The sequence below is a fragment of the Nyctereutes procyonoides genome, unplaced genomic scaffold (assembly GCF_905146905.1).
Source record: "Nyctereutes procyonoides isolate TBG_1078 unplaced genomic scaffold, NYPRO_anot_genome, whole genome shotgun sequence".
In the NCBI taxonomy this organism is placed as follows: domain Eukaryota; kingdom Metazoa; phylum Chordata; class Mammalia; order Carnivora; family Canidae; genus Nyctereutes; species Nyctereutes procyonoides.
In genome coordinates, this window is record NW_026575035.1 from 9894012 (window position 1) to 9916204 (window position 22193).

The following is a 22193-nucleotide window of genomic DNA, read 5'->3' on the forward strand; positions in this document are numbered from 1 at the left end:
CTATAGTAGTTGAGAACAGATGTTAAAAATACTTCAAATCCTAGTGTCATTCCAAAAAATATCTTTAGTTTTTTTAAGGGAAAAAAATCCTAGGTGCTTTTTTTATTGGTTATAGTTTAGAAGTTACTCTCAGAAAAAAGAGATTTTTTACTGAGGTATAAGTGAAATATCACATTTGCACAAAATACATTGAGGAGACAACATGGTATTGAACACGTATTATTAAATGGAATGCATTTGAGTATTGGAAAATTTGGCCTCAGGTCCTTTCTGTCTGCCAGTGCTATGAAAAGTCATGTAGCTTATATCTCAGAGCAAAACATACTCTGTTTTGTCAGAAGTTGAAATTGAGTGGTTAGAAAAATATAAACAAATGTGAAGCTAGCAAGTAATATTTTAAGTACTAAATAGACATTCATGAGTACCATGTGTTTTCTTTGTTAAAAGAATATTCATTTGTAATTAAATCAATGAAGGCACACTTTTCTGGGCATGCATCATCACAATACAGTTTTACTGACTTTTAAGGTACGAATAATTTAATTTGTGGTTATGCATGTGTATATTGAGGAATGTACACTTTTAAAAATTGGTTGAAAGGGGGATCCCTGGGTGGCTCAGCGGTTTAGCAGCTGCCTTCAACCCAGGGTATGATCCTGAAGTCCCGGGATCGAGGCCCATGTTGGGCTCCTTGCGTGGAGCCTGCTTCTCTCTCTGCCTGTGTATCTGCCTCTCTCTCTCTGTGTGTCTCATTAATTAATAAATAAAATCTAAAAAAAAAATTGGTTGAAGTACCAGGACTTCATTGTGCCTTTGCAGTATCAGTCATTTTCATAGACTTAAACTACCTCTTTATTTTACAAACACTTGTAGCTATAGTGCTTACTTTGGGACAAGCATTGTCCTAAGTGCTTCGTTAATATTAAGTCATTTGGGGGATCCCTGGGTGGTTCAGTGGTTGACCACCTGCCTTCGGCCCAGGGCGTGATCCTTGAGTCCTGGAATCCAGTCCCACATCCAGCTTCCTGCATGGAGCCTGCTTTTCCCTCTGCCTGTGTCTCTGCCTCTCTCTCTCTCTCTCTCTCATGAATAAATATATAAAATGTTCAAATGTTAACTCATTTACTTAGAATAGCAACACTATGAGGAGAGTATGGTTATTACCTGTATTTTGCAGGTGGCACGCAGAGGTTAGGTAACTTGCCTAAGGCCCACAGCTAGTGTGTGGAGAGCCATTATTCAAATCTCAGTGCTGCCTCCAGAGTGTGTGCTCTTAATCAGTCTCCTCTTAATCAGTATCTTAATCAGTATCCTTATCCAGAAGGATCTTTCTTGGAAAGTTGAGTCCAGATGCTTTCCTTTGTCAGACCCCTTCCTCCCATGCTTTTGCTGACCAGACAGGGATTCCTGGGAGGGATTTGTCGGCAGGAATTCTTATCATCTTGCTCTTCTAGATGTTTGGGAGGCAGGCAGTGTGACAGCTTCTGCCTGTGAGTGAACCCACATCTGGCTTTGTGTGCAGTCATTTGCAAATCCTCATTCTACAGGTGAAAGTTCCTGGATCAAGAACGAATTCTATTCTCTTATCCTGGAAATTGGGGGTTAAGAATGTGAGCTATGTTTGAGTTTATGGAGGAAGCTAGAAATATGGAAGAAGAAAGTGACAGTATTATTGCCTGATGGAAATGAGCTCCATAGAGAATACCAGAAGTGCCAGCATTAAAGGGGCTGCTTTTGTCAAGGACAACTTTTCTAATATGTTCCAGGACAAGTGATAGCAGGGGTTCATTTGTTTGAGTATGACTGGTGGTTCTTCTCAGCAGTGGAGGAGAGGCCGTATATATGTATACACACCTACATAGGCATCACCCTTAAAGTTGTCAATATTGGGTCTATGCCACGTATTAAAAAAAATACTAACAGATTTATGTTAGCACTAACTCCTAATTTGTTTTGGGAGCAGCTCTTGGTTCTTGGTATCTTTGTATATTTAAACCTATCTCCATCAGTATTGTAAGGGGCAACTTGTTGCAGTTTTGCCTGCTTTGTAAGGTGACTTTCTTTGCCTATGAGGTACCTTTGTCCTCTCTCCATGCAGCACCCCCAGGGTGATTGAGTTTTCTTAAACCCTAATTTAAACACTTACGTTCATTGAAGCATCATTCATAATAGCCAAAAGGTGGAAGTGACTCTGTGTCTATTGGGAGGTGAATGAATAAATACAATGTACAATGTGGTATGCACATGTGGTATATGCACACGATGGAATATTATTCAGCCTTCAAAAGGAAGGAAATTCTGATGACTTGGATGTACCTTGAAGGTAGTATGCTAAGTGAAGTAAGTCAGTCATAGAAAGACAAACGCTGAATGAATCCATTCATATGAAATACCTAGAGTAATTAAATTCAGAGGGACAGAATATAGAATGGTGGGCCAGAGGCAGGAGGTAGTTGAGGGGTGGGGATGAGGGAGTTACTACTGTTTAATGGCTACAGAATTTTAGTTTGGCAAGGTGAAACTAATTCTGGAGATCAGTCTGCACTAATGTGAATGCCCTGAATGCTATTGAACTATACATGTAAAAGTGATTATGACAATAAATTTTATGCTTTGTGTATTTTACCACAATTAAACCACACAAGCCTTGCCAATCTAGTGTAAAATCTGTTCAGTTGTTTTAGTGTAGTATTTTAATTGGCAGACACTTATTAGTAGCAGCTGGCTTAGCTATGCTTTCTAGAGAACATTGTGGTATGAGTGTGAATGTGTTTCTATTATTCCAGAAAAAGTTTATTATGGAAATTGAAGAAGGGGTAGGGCAGGTATGGGGGCCAGTGTGAGCAGAGCTTATGGAAACAGGAATGAGTGAAACATGTTCAGAGTGACTGAGGAAATGATTGTGGTTTATGTAGGAAGAGCAGAATGAATATATTCACGCAAGGGTGTCAGCAGATAATCCACATTTGTCATTTTAACTGTTTTATTCTCACCATATCTACTAGGGAGAGTATTTGATGGCTTCTGCCAAGGATCCATCTATATATCTAATATGAATATATAACGGAATATATATATTTAATATATTCCATTTGTTGGTATTTATGGTAACTGGTATTTCAAGAAAGGTTCTGTGCTGCGAGTTATTAGTAGGATAGATGGAAAGATCGGATCAGAATCCCCTTCCTTTAAGAGCTTCATGCTCTAAAAGAGAAGATAAGATGTGTGGACCAATGTAACTAAAATACAAGACAGTACCTGATAAGCAGTATAAAGAAAGTTTTGTGGAAAGAGACTAGAGAGATCTAATTCTCTGAAGTGAGGTCAAGGAAGGATGAAGTAGGAGCAGAACCTTGACAGATGAGAAGGATGTTGATAGGTGGATCAAGGTGAGCACTAAGACCTGGATCTAGGGAAGGCCAAGGTGATCTCTGCTAGGAAGGGCCACCAAGGGCCATATGCTCAGCGTCCTTAGCAGGATGCATGTCAGTTGTAATAAGAAAACAGCCAAGACTGGTGCCAGATCATGGAGAATTTTGACTGTCTTCTTAAGGAGTTTGAACTTAATTACATAAACAACGTTGAGCTCTTGAGAGTTTTTAGTGTGGGAATGACATGTGTTGACACCATCAGAGGTCAAGCTGACAAATACAGTGTTAGGAAGCAGGAAGGCTGACTTGGTCCTGTTTAGTGATTGTTTAATTATGGAGGCTGATTTGGTTCTCTGGTGTCCATCTGAAGTAGGAATTAGGTTGGATTAATAAATTGGGAGGGATACAAATTAGGCCTTAAAATTTAGGGAGAGGTGTTAACAATTGTTTCAGGTTACAACATAGAGATAAAAGCTGTTTTAAAGGTCAGGTTGGCAACAGTATAGAGAAGAGATTGGGTAGATGAGAGAGATGAGTGAAAGAGTTACTGAACAGTGAAATTATGAAGACTCAGACTAGGGTAGTAGCAGTCAGAAAAGAGAAAAGGATTGATATGATATAGAGGAAATGGTGAAAGGAAGGGAGGAAGAAGTGAAATTCATAATTAATGAGCATATTTTCTGTTCATAGCATTTGTTGCACGACAGTATAACTGACCAGTATTACCCACTCTTGGAAAATAGATTGGCTGTATTGGTCAGGCCTGGCGCATGCTATCGGGAGGTGGCCTGTGTGATGAATCTTGGTTTGAGCAAGCTGATGGAGGGGCCTGGGTGGCCTTTAGTTGCTGAATTGACAAGTGCACTTACTGGTCACCATCAATATATTGGCTTCATTGGCTGGGTTCATGTAGACACCCACACCAGTGGTTCTCAAACCTCCATGCCTTGGCACCCTGGTAAACTGCAGACCCTTCCTTTCACAGAGACCCTTCCCTGTGAAATTTGGAAATTTTGTGTAAAGTTTTTGCATGTGGATGGGTACATTGTCTGGCAACGTGTGATAAAGAATCTAACTGACCAGATGATTGACTGTGATGTTGGAGCAGGGAAATGAGTGCTGTTACTGGGCAAGGAGCTTAACCTCCCAGGCAGGCCAGTGTTGATGGTGTTTACTGCTTCACGTTTGCCCTGGAGAGTTCAGGAGATCTTGCTATGCCAGTAGCAGTGCAGAGCTGAAGGGGACCTGGGACTGATGTGAGTAAAATCACAGGGTGATTTTACGGCCCCAGCACCCTGAGATATGTGTCAGTGTAATAGTGAACGCTTCTGATTATTCTTGACTTTGTTCAATTTTAGTTTTGAGTCTTAACTTTTTCAAGTCAGTTAAGAAAAAAAGTCCAGTCTTTGAACATGCCCTGCAAGCAGTTGGAGAAGACCGGTCTTGCCAGCTCTCTGACAAATGCTGTAAACAAATTTGAGTTGGATAAAGGTAGAAAATGGAATTTGGAGTATGAAATCTTAGGTTCGAATTTTGGCTTTGCCATTAGCAATAAGACTAGGCCAATTATTTAAACTTAATTTTTCTCTGTTTCTTTGTTAAATGAAGGTAATTTTTACCCTTCAGATCTGCTCAGATGACTTGAGATGCTAACTGTAAAATGTAGGCACTGTACTCTGTGAATAAAAATAATTTATTCCCCATCTCCAGTGTGATAATTTCAGTACTTTTTACTCTTCTCTGTATTAAGCAACCATGTCCAGTTTTGTAAAGCTTGAGTTTCCCTGAACTATGGACTCCTGGAGTTTGATCTTTAAAGATTAGCAACAAAACAAGCTTTGGTCACTTGTGAGTTATTTAAAATGGGAAAAAAATTAATTTGATATAAGCAGCAAAATTTGTTGTTAAAATCTATTTAAATTGCAATATATCTTATATACCATAATATAATGTATATTCTTTTCACCAGCCCCTCCCTAAACACCAGTAACAACAATAAAACTTATGACTAAAATAGAGGGGATTTTGGCAGAGTTTTCTATTAACTTCCACAGAAAAAGACTCATTTTAATATCTAGAATGAGGAATAAGTTGGGAAAAAGTTTTAGTCAGACCAGTGTTCTTAAAATAGACTCCGAATCATATTGTAATATATTGTGGAGCATATTCAAGTGTAGGTGGTTTTCTTTTAATTTATTGAGCATAGTTTTAAACCTGTACGTTTTAAACCTTACGAATCTAGCCATTTTAGTTCACAGTAGGCAAAACTTGGCACAGATATTCTCTGCTCAAACGTAACTGTAGTTGTGTTTTTTAACTGAAAAAGTTGACTAGCTTTTTTTTTTTTTAATTCCTAGAGATTAAAAAAAAATGGGAGTATTTACTTTGTCCGGTTTTAGCTACAAGCAATTGTGTTGGCTTCATCCCCAGCCCCTTCTAAATTCCAGTTACTGTTTACTATATAATTGAGTTTTTAGTGAAATAGTTTACAAGTCTTAAAATGGCTTCCATTATCACATAGTGACTGCTTTTCATAACTATTGTTTTTTTGAAACCTTAATACAGGAATTCATGTAACATGAATGTAAATGTAAATCCTGTTGACCTTGAAGGGACTTTTGCACTCTAACCTTTTCAAGCATCTCCATTCATGTCATGATGTCATAACTTATGTTTAAAACTATAATTTGTCTCTGTATGAAAAAGCTGCCTTTGCTGGGACTATAACATCGTGATGATTTTGTTAACAATATATTTGATTGCTGCCTCTGAATGAGATTTTGCTTTAGAAAATTTAAATGTAAGCATTTAAAGATAAAGTTTAAATGAAAATTAAAGCCTCACTTTGGAAAAAGTCTGATTTTTACTTTGGTTTCTCTGGTGGGATGCCACTGAATGCCAGTAAAAAAAATGTAGATATAAAAATAACATCAAAGTGTTATGCTTTTTAAATGTTGGTACAAATTAATACATAGCAGTAGTTTTAGACATTTTAGCTTACGGTAGGAATATCTCAGTTGTTTTTACCTATACATTTTCTTAGAAAAGAATTGTGAAAAGGAAAATGTCTGTACACAATTTATATAGTTGTGGGAGTTTTTAAAAGTAGTTTAAAATTTTTAGGAGTATTTTATGTTGTAGCAAGGTGGAATTTTGAGTTAGAATAAATTCAAAGACCTGTAGAAGCTGTAGTAAAAATTCACAGATTGAAATGACTGTGATTACTTATGTGCTATACTCTATCATGTTGGGTTATTTTAAGCTTTTTACTTTAGCATTGTGGCATTGTGCTGGTCAGTAAAAGTTAGATTCTATTTTGGTTTGCTTAGTACGAAAGCTTTATGCTGTTGTTTCCATATGCAAACAGTTTGTAAGTGATAATAACTTTACTTTTGACCATTTTTGTGAGAAAAAGTCCAGGAAATACTATGTTAAAAATGTAATACTTTTGCCGAAGTTGTAATTTAAGCATAGAGTTTGCTTTTTATAATTAAATGCTATACCATTATGGGCAATTTGGAATGAAATTCTACTTAAAAGTTAGAACTCTTTTCTGTACGGACTCCTCTTAAGTGAATGGGACTATGAGAGGCTTTAAAATTAACTAATTGAAAGTTTTTACTTAAGAGAGAAAAAATTACTGTATATTAATACAGTAATTATCTATTTGCGTTGCATAACTACCATTTTCGGATGCTTGAAGATAACCAACCTTTAGATGTTAAATTGCTTTTATTTTATCTAACCACTTCCACTAGAAATCTTTCCTATGTATTATACACATTCATAATCCTTAAGAGTAGATAAATATAATTTTTTTCTTGTGAAAATGAATTTTTGTTGTGTTCAACTTTTAGTTTTTATACTATATTGTGTCTGATTTTTTTCTCCATGTCAGCTGGTGCTTTTTGCTGTTGACATTTATAAATCCTTTCACCACTTTCCTCATTTGATGCAAACAAGAAATTTGGTAATAACTATTTTTTTCAGTGTTTTAAAATCTTAAAATTAACCCTATATCAAAGATATTATCCCCACCCTAGAGAGGAAAAAATTAGATTTGGAGAGGTTAAAACTTACTGAAGGTCAGGAAGCCAGTAAGTGGTAAGATGGACTATGACTCAGATGAGTTTTTATGTATGTGTAAATACATATACACCTTTGTAAATACTACCCAGATCAATATATAGAATATTTCCACTACCTCAGTAGGCTCTCTTGTATGTGCCCTTTCATTAGTGTCCCCTCAGAGCTAACTACTCTTCTGATCTTGATCCCCATAGATCTCTATCCTTCTTGATTAGTTTTCCCTGTTCTTTATAAAAACTGAATAATAATAATGTGGTCTTTGGTATCAGGCTTCTTTTGCCCACTATTGCATTTGTGAGATTCATCCTTATTGTATCATGTGGTGTTGGTTTCTTCATTTTTTATTGCTGTTTAGTGTTCTGTTATGTGAATATATTGAAATTTATGTATTCATCTTATTGATGGATACCTGGGTCATTTCCATTTTTGGCTATTATAAATAAAGGTGCTATACACATTCTTATGTATTTTTAGTTTAAAAAATATTTATTTGAGAGAGAGAGCAAACATAAGTCGGAGGAGGGGCAGAGGGAGAGGGAGAAGAAGGCTCCCCACTGAGCAGGAAGCCCAATGTGAGACTCGATCCCAGGACCCTGAGATCGTGACATGAGCTGAAGGCAGACACTTAACAGACTGAGCCACCCAGGCACCTCCATGTTTTTTAGTTTTTTATATGTTTTACACTCACTTACCTTGGAAATACACCAAGGATTGAAATTGCTTAGCCTTGGGAATAATAGTATGGTGACCTTTAGTAGGTACCAGCCAATCAGTTTTTTTAAGTGTTTGTACAAATTTGCACTCTGACCATGACTAGTACTGTATGGGGGTTCTAGTTGCTTATCATATGTTGGTAGTCTCAGTCTTACTTATTTTTTCTCTTTTTAATTTTACTTACTCTGGTAGGGTGTCTAGTTTAGTGTCAGGGAAACTGAAAGTTATGTTTTAGAACAAAAAAAATATTTAATGTAAATGTATATACTTATATGGAGATTGGTTGAATACTGCTGAGGTTTTGTTTTTTCCCCCTAATCCCTGTCTTTATAAGCGAGCCTTGATTGCTTGTTTAATCAGTGATATTAATGAAGTTTTTCCTACAAAGAGGACAAGTGCAGTATTCTAGAAATTACGTGTTTCATTTAGAGTTTCATTTAAGGGAATTTTCAAAGGAATTTAAGAATGGTAAAGATCTTTATTCACAAATTTACAAATTGTAGAAGAACTCAATAAAGACCTTTATCACTGAAAAATCAGGATCTTTTTTTGCTATATAGCAGTTGCACGTAATCTATAGGACTTGATCTAGAATTTTGTCCACAGGGTGGTTTTTGTAATCTTACAGTAAGTTATTCTAAAAATTGCTTGACTTGATCAGTTCTTGTTTTTCCAAGTTCATGCAAGTTCCACGTGTTTGGCTTTCTTGTATGAGTCTCAGGTACGCTGATTAGTCAGGCGGTCTCATCTGAAACTAATGTATAATAGTGCTGAGTTGTATAACTTGCCATACCAGTTTCATAGTGTTTTTGTTTTGCTCAAGTAGATGAAAGGTTTATTTAAGTGTGGCCACACTGGTACTGCATTCCTGGTGATCTTGGTAGGTTAATGACAATCTTTGTCATAGAAATCAGGAAATGTGGGTTGAACCTCTGGGATGCATGTTGTCGGTTCATTAAAATGCAGTCTCCCAAAGGACCGAGGATTATTGGAAGCACTTGGTAGGTGATGCAGCTTTAAAAACCTATCTGTTTTATCTGCCTATCTTCATTCTGTTTCAACTCTTTGAATACATCAGTGTTTAATCATATTATCTAGTGTATGAATGCTTTCTTTAGTGAGATTAAACATGACTTTGGAAATCCAAGTAGGTTTCCTTCCACAGTTTAGTAGGTTTGCTTTAGCTGGGGCATTTTGGTTGCTCGTGAACCTGTATTTTCAGTTTGTACTTCTGCTTTGTTTAACTGGTTGCCTTTTAACTGAATTAACTCTTAGCAGTCAGTGTGATTGATCCACTATTTTTTTGGGGGGGGGGGTATTATTCTAGAGGGTGGGTTGAAGAATTGTTTGAAATACTTATCTTTGAAATATCAGCTAAAAAAGTTTTGGTACTCGGCTTCAAGTTATCTCCTTTGGACAATATTTGAATGGATTGAAAGGATTATGGATTTTGCAAGAATTTCAGGATAAACGTAGATATACATTTATGAGGACAGGAGGCATACTGCCATACTCTTTTACCAGGCGTACTGAACCTATTTTAGGTATATTCCGTATATAATACCATTATTCAAAATGTAAACAAATAGATGGCAAGATTGTTGTTGAAGACTGGTCATGTGTGCTTATGTTGTAAGGAAAGCGGTGATATAAAGCAGAATGTATTAACCTCTCTGGACAAACTTTAAGAATGTATGTAATTTTGTAATAGAAATGGAAAATTTGAGGTTGGGCAAGGAAAGCTTAAGCAAAGGCAGTGAAGTGAGTTAGTTGCTGGTAAAGAGCTGTGGGACAGGACTGAGTGAGTTACTGATTGTCCTATTGAGAGTGCCGTCTCTAGAGAAACCCAGTAAATAAGTTATTTATTAGAACCTCAGTAAGGTAGCTGAGGCCTTTAATTCTTTTAAGACCATTATTGCCTTTTATAAGTCAGGGTTGAGTTTATGGACTACTACCAATAAATTTACTTTAAAGCTTAAAATTACTGAAAGTTAAATTTCTCACCCCCTCTCCTGTTCTGCCTTTTAGGCATCTGGAAGATCATGACTGTTGGGGAGATAGCTTTGAGCTACCTATATGTCTAGGAGTAAGTCTGCATAAGGGACAAGGGCACTTCGCTAGCTTTGGGGCTTCAGTCTTCAACATTGGCTCATTGAGGATATGACCCAGCAGTCTTCCTGATTCATTGTATATAAGTAACATTAAATTAAGATTAAAAACTTCCTATCACTTTCCTTGTGTGAACCTTCTGTATTACAAATAATTTTTCAAAAGACATGCCCTTCGAGTTTAGGTTCTCTGTGTAATTGTAGGGATTACAGTGTTGTGCTCAGGTGTGCGCTGTCTGTCTGTCTCTCTATGTATATGAAAAACAAGGGACAGTTTTCTGTGACTTTATTTATATTAGTTTTATTGCTATCACTATTTTGAACTAGTAATAGTGAAATACCTGTATCCTTTCATATATATGTGAGAAAACTTAAATAATAAGGGTAAAAGCCTGTGTGCTTTAGGCGTATATGTGTGTGTGTGTGTGTGTGTGTGTGTGTGTGTATACACAGACTCAGTTTGTGTTACAAGTACTATAAAACTTTGAAAGTAGTACTACATTGAAGTATATCATACAGGTACTAAGGGAAATTTGAGAAAAATACTATTAAGAACAGTTGGAGTTTCTGTGGAAATCTGTTAGATGTTAACCCAGTGTTTTTGACTTGTCTTGCCAGTCAGTTAAGGGGAGGTAGAGTAGTACAGGCTGGTTTGCTGGTCACTCCATTTGAGCTGCCTCTGTCACTAGTATGGTCGGTATGTTTCAGGGAGATCAGTCTACTGCTTAGTTGGTGGTAATGGCCTCCATTTATGAGGTGATGATGTAGAGGTGACTAAGCTTTGGCCAGAAAGACCAGAATACTAGACCGAGTTAATGGGCCACCCATGTCACCCATCTGACCCATCTGACATGGGTGGCCCATTTCTGGGGAAAGCTAAGTTTCATTTTAACATCTATGAAAAATAGATTAGACTCTTAAATAAAAAAAAAAAAAGTGAAAACTGTAGTAAGATGCCACTTTCTACCTGTCAGATTAGTAAATTGAATGAATGAACGAATCTGCTCTTTGTTAATTAGGTTGTAACCAAAGAACATTTTCATGAACTACTGGTTTGTGGTGTTAAATTGGTATTTTCTGAAAATCATTTTGGCTTCAGAGATCAGGAACCTTGCCTTACCATCAGTCCATCAAATCTTCTGACCTAGGAATGCTACTCCTAATATTGTTTCAAGGAACTAGTCCTATATCTAGATGAAGATTTATGTACAAAGATTTCCATCTTGCAGTTTCTGTAAACAGTGAAACAGTATTGTTAAATAGGGAATATTTAAAGATAGGGATAGAAAAACACCTGAAAGAAATACACTAAATGGAAATATAACTGAACTATTGACAAAAGGTGCTTTAGGGGTGGAGGGTGGTAGTGAACATATTTCTCTCTCTTTTTTGCTTTTCCAAATGAACATTTGTTTTATAATCTTAAGAAAATCTAAAAGAACAGAGTGAATAATAACTTTATTAGAGGGAGAAAGGTAGAACTGACTTCACTTGAAAGAGCTGCCCCAGACCTGAGGCCAAGTTTGAAAACAGAAGACTTATTCTGATGCTCTATAGAGCAAGTTCTAGGGATTGCAAAGTCTTCTTGGAATGAGTAGGAAAGGGTATTAATTTTCTTTTAGAGATTGTTGGTTTATAGAGTACATTCTGTAAGAGTAAGGATAATATTAATACAACTTTCTTTATACCCTCTGGAACCTGGTGCTTGATAAATTTAAAAGGAGTAAGTGAATGAAATTTGTGCTCGATTTTGGACACAAATTGACAAGATAAATGTCAGCATATATTTTTGGAGTTAGATATCATATATATTTTGATAGGATGAGGAAGATAGGGAAATATGAAGTGAAATAATCACAAGCTTCTTTGGTGTATTTTGTCCTAAGAATTAGTGCATCTTAGGCATATGAATATCTTGAGAAATGGAGTGCTTTATTATTTAAGACAAATCAGGAGGGATCCCTGGGTGGCTCAGCGGTTTAGTGTCTGCCTTCGGCCCAGGACGTGATCCTGGAGATCCAGGATCGAGTCCCATGTTGGGCTCCCTGCATGGAGCCTGCTTCTCCCTCTGCCTGTGTCTCTGTCTCTGTCTCTCTCTCTCTCTCTCTCTCTCTGTCATGAATAAGTAATAAAATCTTAAAAAAAAAAAAAGATCAGGAGAGAGAGACAGAGAGTTGCAGATCTCATTAGGGTATGTGGGACCAGTTCTCGCGACAGTTGAAGGTCTGGACTCAGGAATTGGGACCCTGAGTGGGAAAGTTTGTTTATCCCTGCTGAGGGTCAGGATGCTGTGGTTAAGACTGTTAACTTGCGGGGATCCCTGGGTGGCGCGCAGCGGTTTGGCGCCTGCCTTTGGCCCAGGGCGCGATCCTGGAGACCCGGGATCGGATCCCACGTCGGGCTCCCGGTGCATGGAGCCTGCTTCTCCCTCTGCCTCTCTCTCTGCCTCTCTCTCTCTCTCTCTCTCTCTCTCTGACTATCATAAATAAATAAAAATTAAAAAAATTTTAAGACTGTTAACTTGCCATGTAATATTTGAACACTTGTGTATACATATATATATATTCTTAAATTTTGGCCCTCTATTTGGATTTGTTTTATTTTTTCCTAGAAAATCTGAAAGTTCTACTCATAGGCTCACATCAGATGACAGAAAGATTAAAGATAGCTTGGTAGGCAATATTTACTGAGTGAGACAACATAACTATATAATCAGCCATTTGATTTACCCATTGTTTTATAGAAACTTGGTCTTGGTAGTAAATTCAGTATCCTCAGACAATTACTTCCCTCACCCCAGCTTGAATAAATAGCAAAGGAGTTAATGTACCAATACTTATTTAAGAAGTTTTATTAAATTTTCAGATTAGGCTATTATCACTCTAAATTCAATAACTTTTTAAAAGTTTGCTAAATGTTATTCTTTTCCTACCTCAGATAATTTTGCTTTTCACTGTGAAAATTACTTAAGTTTCATCCTGCATTGATGTGCTTTCTTACTGTCCAATTTGTAATTTATAACTACCTCTCATCTATTAGTCATCCATGATATTCTCTTCTGTTTTTAAAACATAAAAAAACCTGACTGACTCAAAGAAGCTTTTCTAATGAACATCAGTTGTCCACCAACCACTCAGCATAACCATCTTCAGCCAACTATTATACTAAGAATGTTATATTTTCCTGCATTTTTCTTTAATTTCTTGTTTGTTTATTTCCTGTAGATGGTAAACTCTTTGAGGGCAGGAATTATGTTTGGACATTGATATGTGTACCAAGTTTCCAGTACAAGGTTGTATACACAGTGGACTCAATAAATACTCACTGACTAGCTGTTGAAAAATTTGATGAGCCTCCCAAAGTGTTTAGCATAGTCTGAGTAGTTTATGTATTAGTTAAATCTGACTCAGTAATTGGCAGTCCTTGGGTTTCAAGTGGTGATGGAATACTAGCTTGCCTCTCACTAACGTCAAGAAAGTACCTAATAGAAGTCTCATGACACAGCCTAATGACAGAGGTTCTATTTGGCTTTGTAGCACCTACAAATACAAGTGTAAAAGCAGTTGTAAAACAGATTCTTTAAAATATTTCTGAAAGTTCTGAGCACTTCACTTTTGTGGCTATTTGGCTAGTTGGTTGATCTCTACAACTTCAGTAATGGTTCTAGTCATTGCTGTAATTAGCAGGCACCTCTATGGTCCAGACCCTTCCTTAGGTGCTTTACTTCTTTTCTGTTTTCTTATACCCTCAACGTGATACATATTATTGCCATTTTACAGTTGGAGAAATTGAGGCGGAGAGAGGTTTTAGTATATGTGCTGCCGAAGTGAGCACCAGAGAGAGGTTTGTTTGTTTGTTTATTTATTTATTTATTTGATTTTTTTCAAATTTTTTCAATTAACTTGTTCAGGATCATATATAATGGTAAATGGCTGAAGTCAGTATTTGAACATTGGTTTATTGGGGTCCAAAACTTATACGAATTTTATTAGATCTTAAAACCTCTCAGAGATGAGGATACTAAAGGGAAAACTGTACTTAAATCCAAATAATGGAGCTAAACATTACATTTTGAATAATATTGATAAATTTCATATTGCTCTTACAGAATTGCCTATAATCATAAATGGTGTCTTGCTTATTGAAATCTATAGTTTTCTGTACTTGGAATGAATATTGCTTTCAAGTGAAAAGCTCATAACATTTAAAAAAATATATTTATTTATTTTAGAGCACAGGTGGGAGGGGCAGAAGGAGAGAGGGAGAATGAGTCTTAAGCAGACTCAGCGCTGAGCATGGAGCTGAAAACGGGACCCTATCTCACAACCCCAAGATCAGGACCTGAGTCAAAACCAAGAGTCAGATGCTTGACAGACTGTGCCACCCTGGTGCCCCAGGAAGCTCATAACATTTATCTATGCCATTTGTGTTATAATAATCATTACTGTTTATCTTAAATATCAGTAAATATTTATAATAAAATGAACTAATTATTGATAGTCCTAAGATCTAAGGGCACAATGACTTTGCTGAAGAAAGCAGATTTTAGTAAGACCCATTCCTAAAAAATTGTAGTATAGGTTATCAGTGTATAGTTAATGGAAAACATGATGATTTTCCTAGTGCTATATTTAGGTGATATGATGAAATAAGTAACTTATTGGCAATGAGAGGGAAGCATTATCTAGGAAGCAAATTTATGAGGTATACTTTAGCTCCAAAAATAAAAAGCATTCCTCGTACAAAAGAAAGCTGTTTTACTTCCTTCCTGTTTGGCAAAGAATGCCCTAGTATCACAACTTCCTCTATGAGAAAGAAGATGGATGTAGCACAGCCAACTCTTCAGGTAAACCTACTCAGATCTCTTGTGGATGAGTAATTTCTTGAGTGTTCTGAAAACAAAACCAGAGTGCTGCTTTAGAGAGTTCTATAGGGATTGAGAGAAGTGTTTGGGATTTCTGGGAGTTGGTTTAATAGTTTCATAGGCAATGCTCCCTGGGCTTGGTGAAGATTTTGTGATGTCTTTAAAACAGTGCATTAAACAGCCCTTGAGCCCTTGTAAACAAGTTCAGTCTCCAAATCTAGAGACTTTCTTTTCAACCACATGGTGCCTTGACTTCAAGAGGAAACTAGACTCAATAACTACACAAACACAGTTTACCAAGAGTAGGTTTTACATGAGGCATACCTCTAGATTATTTCTCAGCGTGGTGCCTCATCCTCCCTCCGTTGTGCACCTTTTGGATGTATTTTTCTCTCCAGAAAGTATGTATGTACTTTTCAATACTTTGGACAGTTCATTATTAACTAAAGAGGGCCATATTCAAAACAGTATTTCTTCAGGTTTATTCTATAAAAGTTATAATCATCTATTTAACTGAGTTTCTGGCTGCCTTAATATTATACCCCAGCAGGGCCGTGTTTCATCAGAATCAGTTTAGGCTTTAGTTCAATCCTGAGACCTACTGATTTCTTTTACTATCTTGGTTCCTATCTGGAAAGCTTTCAAGACCGCCAGCTGTGTGGCCTGTTTGAAAGCAGGAGGCTTGTGGCAGGAATGTGGGTTTGCCCTATTAGTGTTGCAAAATCACTTCTTATGTAGAGAGTCTTGCTTTTCTCTTGCCTTCTATAGTCTGGTTTTAGATTATTTTTCTTGTGGTTTTGGTTTGTGAGTGTGTACTCATGGCTTTCATTTCCTTTATTTCTTTCCCTTCCTTCACACAGACAATGAGAAGGGAATAACTTTGAGATATTTTTGTATTTGTTTACATTGCTAAGTTATATAGGCAACTTCCCTTTTATCTTATAGAAAATAAACCCAGGATGGCTAAAAATATTTTAAATCAATGATTATAACTTATAAGTTATAACTTATGTTCTCAACAATTCTTTTATTGTTTGGTTTAAATATAACTATTGGTAATATGGTTATAATTTAGGTGTGTACATTAAAGAATTTACCCACAATGGCACCATCCTCACATAACCACTTTTAGTATTTTAGTGTATTTTCTTTTAGGTCTCTAAGAGATTATTCTGTTTGTTTTGTTTTTTAAGTGCTTTTACTGGGGATGAAATTCATACATTGGAATTTTACCTCATTTTCTCAACCCTTTCTTTTCCTTAGAGGTGTTCGGTGCCCAAAGAAATAGCTAAAATATAGGATGAAGAGATTACAGATGAAAGGACTTTTACATTTACAAGTTGGATTATCAGTCCTTTATAATCAGTGTCAAGTATCTTACCTGATTTCTAATAAGATACGATCACAAAGTGATTACAAAGCACAATGTACGGCCTTCTTTAGCACTTCAGAACTTATTCACTTACTAGTATTTCATTGAACATGCTGGAGATTTAGGCATCAAAAGAAAAGGCTCTGATGTGTAGGAGTGAGTGTGTCAGTCCATGTAGGCTTTATCATTTCTGCACTCCTTTTGGTTAAAAGGAATGGTTACTTGAAGGAAATGTCCTCTGGACAGCATTTATTACTGACCAGACCTACATTTCTGTAATCTATCTGAAGAGAGCTCATCAGTGAGAAATGGTTAAATTCTCAAAGTTAGAAGGCATATCATTGGAAATATAGCCAAGAAAGGCAATGGTCTTTTTTACATACACACAAATACAATTTTTATATCCTTAAAAAAAAAAACCCAAAAACTTAACTACTGATGAATAATTTCAGAAAGCTTAAATGTTAATCTTCTCCATTAAGCTTATTTTTTTAACTTAAACTTTACACTTAAGAAATGTATGCTGCTTGCTTACATATTCAAAGAACATTTCAAGGCCCTCACTTCCCAGTGTTATACTTGAAAATGACCTAAAGGTGAATAAATGGTCCATTTTAGCAATCTGCTCATAGAGGCCAGTTTTGCCGTGGAGTTTGGGTAGTTTCATCTTTTTGTTGTGACCTTCTAAAAAATGCTGTTAGTTGTTATTTCTCTTTTCTTTGGGGAGGAGGGAAGGGTAGATCACATATTATATTTTATTTTCACAGCCTGCTTTTTACATCTGCCAATACGCTGCAACCATCTTTCCAAGTCAATAAACATTTATTCCTCTAGTTATTGTTTTTTTAAACTGTTTTAATATTTATTATTTAATGTTAATAATCATAATATGTGAGCACATTTTTACTTTTGCCATTTTATGAGTGAATCTTGATTTTTAGACTTGTTCATCTTCCTCAATCTAGCACTTGGAGCCTAAACTCATTTGCAGAAAGGTGGCTTTTACCCCATAGCTGAAAATAGGATAACTATAGGTTGGTGATGCATACTATACTTTGATAGTTTTTGTGAGTCTTTTTGTGGTATTCTATGCTTTATTTTAAAATATGACTTGTTCATGTATTTGTGGACAAGGAAGTGGCTTTTGAAATTTACTCTGTATCTGAGAATTACCTTCCACATTCTAAAATGGACGCAAGAGAAGTGGGTAGGGGTGTGTGTGGGGGACACTTGTGTAAACATTTAAGGAGTAGGAAGAACAGAAATATCAAAAATTTTTTAGGCAACCCTGACTGCTTCTATTCCTAAAAAAGATTTTTTTGCTGTAACTTTAAAAATGAATACATAACTTATTCTGCTGTAATTTCTTTCATTTTAAAACATGTTTAATTTGTGAATTACATAAGCATTAAATTTCATATATATGAGGGGAAGAGTGAGGTTTAAGACTAGAACCCACAGTCTCTTATTTTCTCAAAATAGCTCTCTTCACTCTGCCATGTTACCACTATTACCAGTGACAAGTCATACCTCTTTGCCTGAAGTGGTGAGTTCTACCACTTTTAAAATACCATTACTAAAAACAGCTCGAGTTCCTAAGCTGCCTTAGATTTCCAAAAGCATTTGAAAGTATTTTTGGACCTGCTAAACATCATTAGATGGAAGTAAGAAGAAAGTGTATTTGGTTAATTTGTATTAGAGAATTCATAGTTGTCTGGAGGAAGGGTTAAAAATGTCTCATTCCTTTGGGACTCAAATAAATTCATCAAGTGCTATAAAATCAGGAGCACAAGATACATTCAGATTAGCTAATAAGCCTTTGCCTTAGAGTTTGCTATTTTCTAAATAGGGCAGAAACCACACTTATAGTTGCTTCCATGTTACCGTTAGGCTCACTGGGCCCAGTGATTAAGTAATTTGACTCACCCTTTACTTGTAAATGTTAGCTTCCAATTTTAGATACAAATCCTTATAATATTTGAAGATTGGTTCAAAAATTATTGCTGTAATGAATATTTTCCCCTGATTACATGTCTTTGCTAATACCTGTTCAAAATGTATGCTTCTATCTGAATTATGGTCTCAGGTTCTTCAGTGTCAGTTCTGGGTAATTGATGGAGCATGACTACGGGGTGAAACATTTTCATATGATGCCATTTGTGTTACAGAGTACACTTTATGATTATGAGAAGATTTTTACAGTAGTTCCTCTATTCCAAGTTGCTATTTATTGTAAAGTACAGTATCGGATTAGCAACTTTCCAGGAAAAATAAAAAGAAACACTGTCACATTAAATGTACACTTGTAAGATACTTTACCATTTCAGAAAGTATGAAAATATATATATGCTGGGAAAGTAAGGGAAAATTGTGGTAATTTTGTTTTGCTTAGCAAATGATTTTCTCTAAAAAAAAAAAAATGTATGGAAGTATTTTCTAAGATGTGTTCATTGGAATAAAAGTGCCTTAGAGTGTGAGCTGGTATTTTTTAAATGTCTGAAATGTATATTGAGCAACACATTTGCGAAATGGCACACGAAACTGAAAAGCTGGTGTGCATTGTTAATGTACATATATTTTCAAATTTATTTTACCACGGAACCTTTTTGTCAAGGAATGTACGTCAATTTAGAAAACTTTGATATATGGCAGTATTTTTATAACACGTTTAAGCCAATGGGATTTTCTTGAAAATAATTTTGAGACATAAAGGCCCCAAATTATGTTATCCTAGGGAATTTAAGATACAGGATATTAAAATTTAAAGAAACAATGTAGCCACTCAAAAATAGCACCATATTTTTTTCTTTCTTACTGGTATGTAATTTATTTTGTAATTTAAAAAGTGGCTTTTTCTGGAAGTTTAAGCAAAGCTGGGAGTCAGAAGATCTAATTTCTAGGCTTTTTTTTTTTTTCCTTTTTTGGCTGAGTGACTTAAATCACAATTTCACTGAACCTTCCTTTTGACATTTGTCTAATGCACATAATAATTACATACTTAGGGATCCCTGGGTGGCGCAGTGGTTTAGTGCCTGCCTTTGGCCCAGGGCGCGATCCTGGAGACCCGGGATCGAGTCCCATGTCGGGCTCCCAGTGCATGGAGCCTGCTTCTCCCTCTGCCTGTGTCTCTGCCTCTCTCTCTCTCTGTGTGTGTGACTATCATAAATAAAAATAAAAAATAAAAAAAATTAAAATAATTACATACTCAGAGTCCACCTCACAGAATTGTTGTCAAGATAAAATAAGAGAAAAGTAATCTATCTGTAGGTGTTGGAAACTTGTAGAGCTTAATGTAAGATTAGGGAAATGGTTGTGCCTTAATATTAGGCAAGTAGAAGATGCGGGTATCTTCAAATCCTATTTATTTAGACTAATGGCCCTTTACTTGAGGACAGTAGAATTTTTTAGGGCTAAAGTGGGATTGAGATAATTATGCCACTCTCTCTTTCTTTCACTGAGGAACTGAAGCCAGGAGATGTTAAGTGATTGGCCCTGAATCTCATAGGGAAGTCTAGGAGGATGGCCAGGTCTCCTGATACATGGTTTCATTCCGTGCTAACCTCCAGAGCAGTCTAGAAAAGAGAAACAGTGAGCCAACTGTCCAGTCAGATATTCTTTTTTTTTTTTTTAAGATTTTATTTATTCATGAGAGACACACACACTCAGAGAGAGGCAGAGACACAGGCAGAGGGAGAAGTAGGCTCCATGCAGGGAGCCCGATGTGGGACTCGGTCCTGGGACTCTAGGATCACACCCTGAGCAGAAGGCAGGTGCCCAATCATTGAGCCACACAGGTGTCCCAAGTCAGATATTCTAGAGTATCTTCTTCCCAGATATTGTTACTTTTTATAATGAAATGTTAGTATTATAATTTTTAAGTTCCTAATTATATTCTTGTTCACTACTGTGTTTTGACTTTTATAGTATATTTTGGCAAAAATATTAAGAAATTACTTTTTGGCAGTAGATTTTTTTTTCTTTTGTGTCATGTTTTTAAAAAGAAATTCTGACAAATTACTGTGTAATGTGCTAAAACTAAAATGAGAGAAAAGATAAACATGGGCCATTTATATTTTAAGTGAGTGTTTGCCACACCTTTAGAATTTTGACATTAGAGCACAAAGAATTTGTTAATATACCCTACCTCCACCATACCTCTTTCAATGTTTTACCGAGAAAATGAGAAGGTATGTTTCTTTGTGACCACTTTTGAAAACATCATCCTTTTCTCTTTGCCTCAAATATTTACTAAGACAGAAAATAGCATTGCTTATTTTTATTACACTTAAAAAATTACTGGGGAATAAATGCATTATCAGTCCATATATATTTGCTGAGTACCCTTTACAGAGGCAGTTTGTTAGGTGCTGATGATCTTAAGACATACTATGGTCTTTGGGCCAGGAGGCCGTGAACATGCTTATTTACTGTTGCATTCTTTTACAACATGAGATCAAGCATTTTCCTGTATTTAAAAATACCTAGTTAAAAAAACCCAAAAAAACTGGTAGAATAATTTTCCCTATTTGTGTTCTTTTTGCCCTCCTGTGAAATTTGAATAGAGAAATCCTGTAAATAGAAAAAGTGTGAATAATTTTAGAACCCTGAGAATAATATGAAAGGTGAAATTGTCTATGCTTAAATAAAAGGAGCAGTTAAAATTATTTTAGTCACTGGAATAGTAAGTGTGTTTGTTTAAACTGTAGCACACCTAGACAGAAATAAATCTTGTTAAAACAACAACTTACTACTGACCTTACTTGTTTTGCCCATTTTGGGTCCCCAAATCTCAACTGCAGTAAAGTAGAAAAGGTCTGCCCGGCATATTTGTAATAATATCTCTAAAGGTTCTTTAACCTGATACTTGATGAAGAAAAAATAAAAAGGATTAGTTACGCATGCCTTGAATTTATAGTCTGAAATGAGAATCCAAACATTTTATTATATACTATAGTTAACGAAGGCATGCTGAGATATTACAAACAAGCAAATGACCTTTTGTGGGATTTTGATTCAATCTTCACTTCCTTTTCTTAGAGGAACTCCAACCCCAAGTCACTCTGAGATTGGTCTGCATATATTGGTTGTATCTGAATTGTTGATTGTGTTATTTTTGTGAAAAACATTAAAAAGTATACAGAAAGACACTATTATACAGAATATTTTCTAGTCTGTAAGTTCCTTGAAGTCAGAACCTTTTTTTAAAGCATTTCCAGAGCCTGTGTATATCCCTATTTATAGGTCCTAGTATTATAAATATTTGTTGGATAAGTGAATAAATGGATTTATATTTATCTTATGTACCATAATCCTCTTTTGTGTTGGATACCGTTCTGGTTTCTAGCTAATCTTCCTGAGATGTTTCCTTTTTGCTTTAAAGTCTTTATTACTATTTATGAAAAGCTGTTAGTTTTTATTCTAGTTACCCGTTGCTTAAACAACTTACTATGATATCTCATAATTCTGTGGGTTAGGAATTTGGACAGAGCATAGCAGAGATGGCTTGTTTCTGTGATGTATGGAGTCTCAGCTGAGAGGCTCAGGAACTCTTCTTAGTAGCTGGAATGGATTGGGGCTGGCTGAGCATATATTTTTCCTATGGCCTCTTCACATAGCTAGGTTGGGCTTCCTCCTGGTATGGTGGCTTCAAGGTAGTCAGACATATGTAGTGGCTC

The 22193-nt window shown here is 36.0% G+C and overlaps 1 protein-coding gene across 12 annotated transcripts in view; it reads left to right on the forward strand.

Annotated features, from left to right (window-relative positions):
* NCOA2 (nuclear receptor coactivator 2) overlaps positions 1-22193 on the forward strand; it is a 297105-nt gene that overhangs the window by 65255 nt on the left and 209657 nt on the right. For 6 of the 12 annotated variants that reach the window (XM_055318180.1, XM_055318179.1, XM_055318182.1 and 3 more), the window contains exon 1: positions 9032-9175. The exons of 3 other annotated variants lie outside the window; for them this stretch is intronic. The gene's annotated coding sequence lies outside the window, so the exon portion shown is untranslated. Of the gene's footprint in view, positions 1-9030; positions 9176-14072; positions 14126-22193 lie in introns of those variants that run through there. 3 more of the 12 variants (XM_055318184.1, XM_055318185.1, XM_055318177.1) reach the window with 2 other exon arrangements.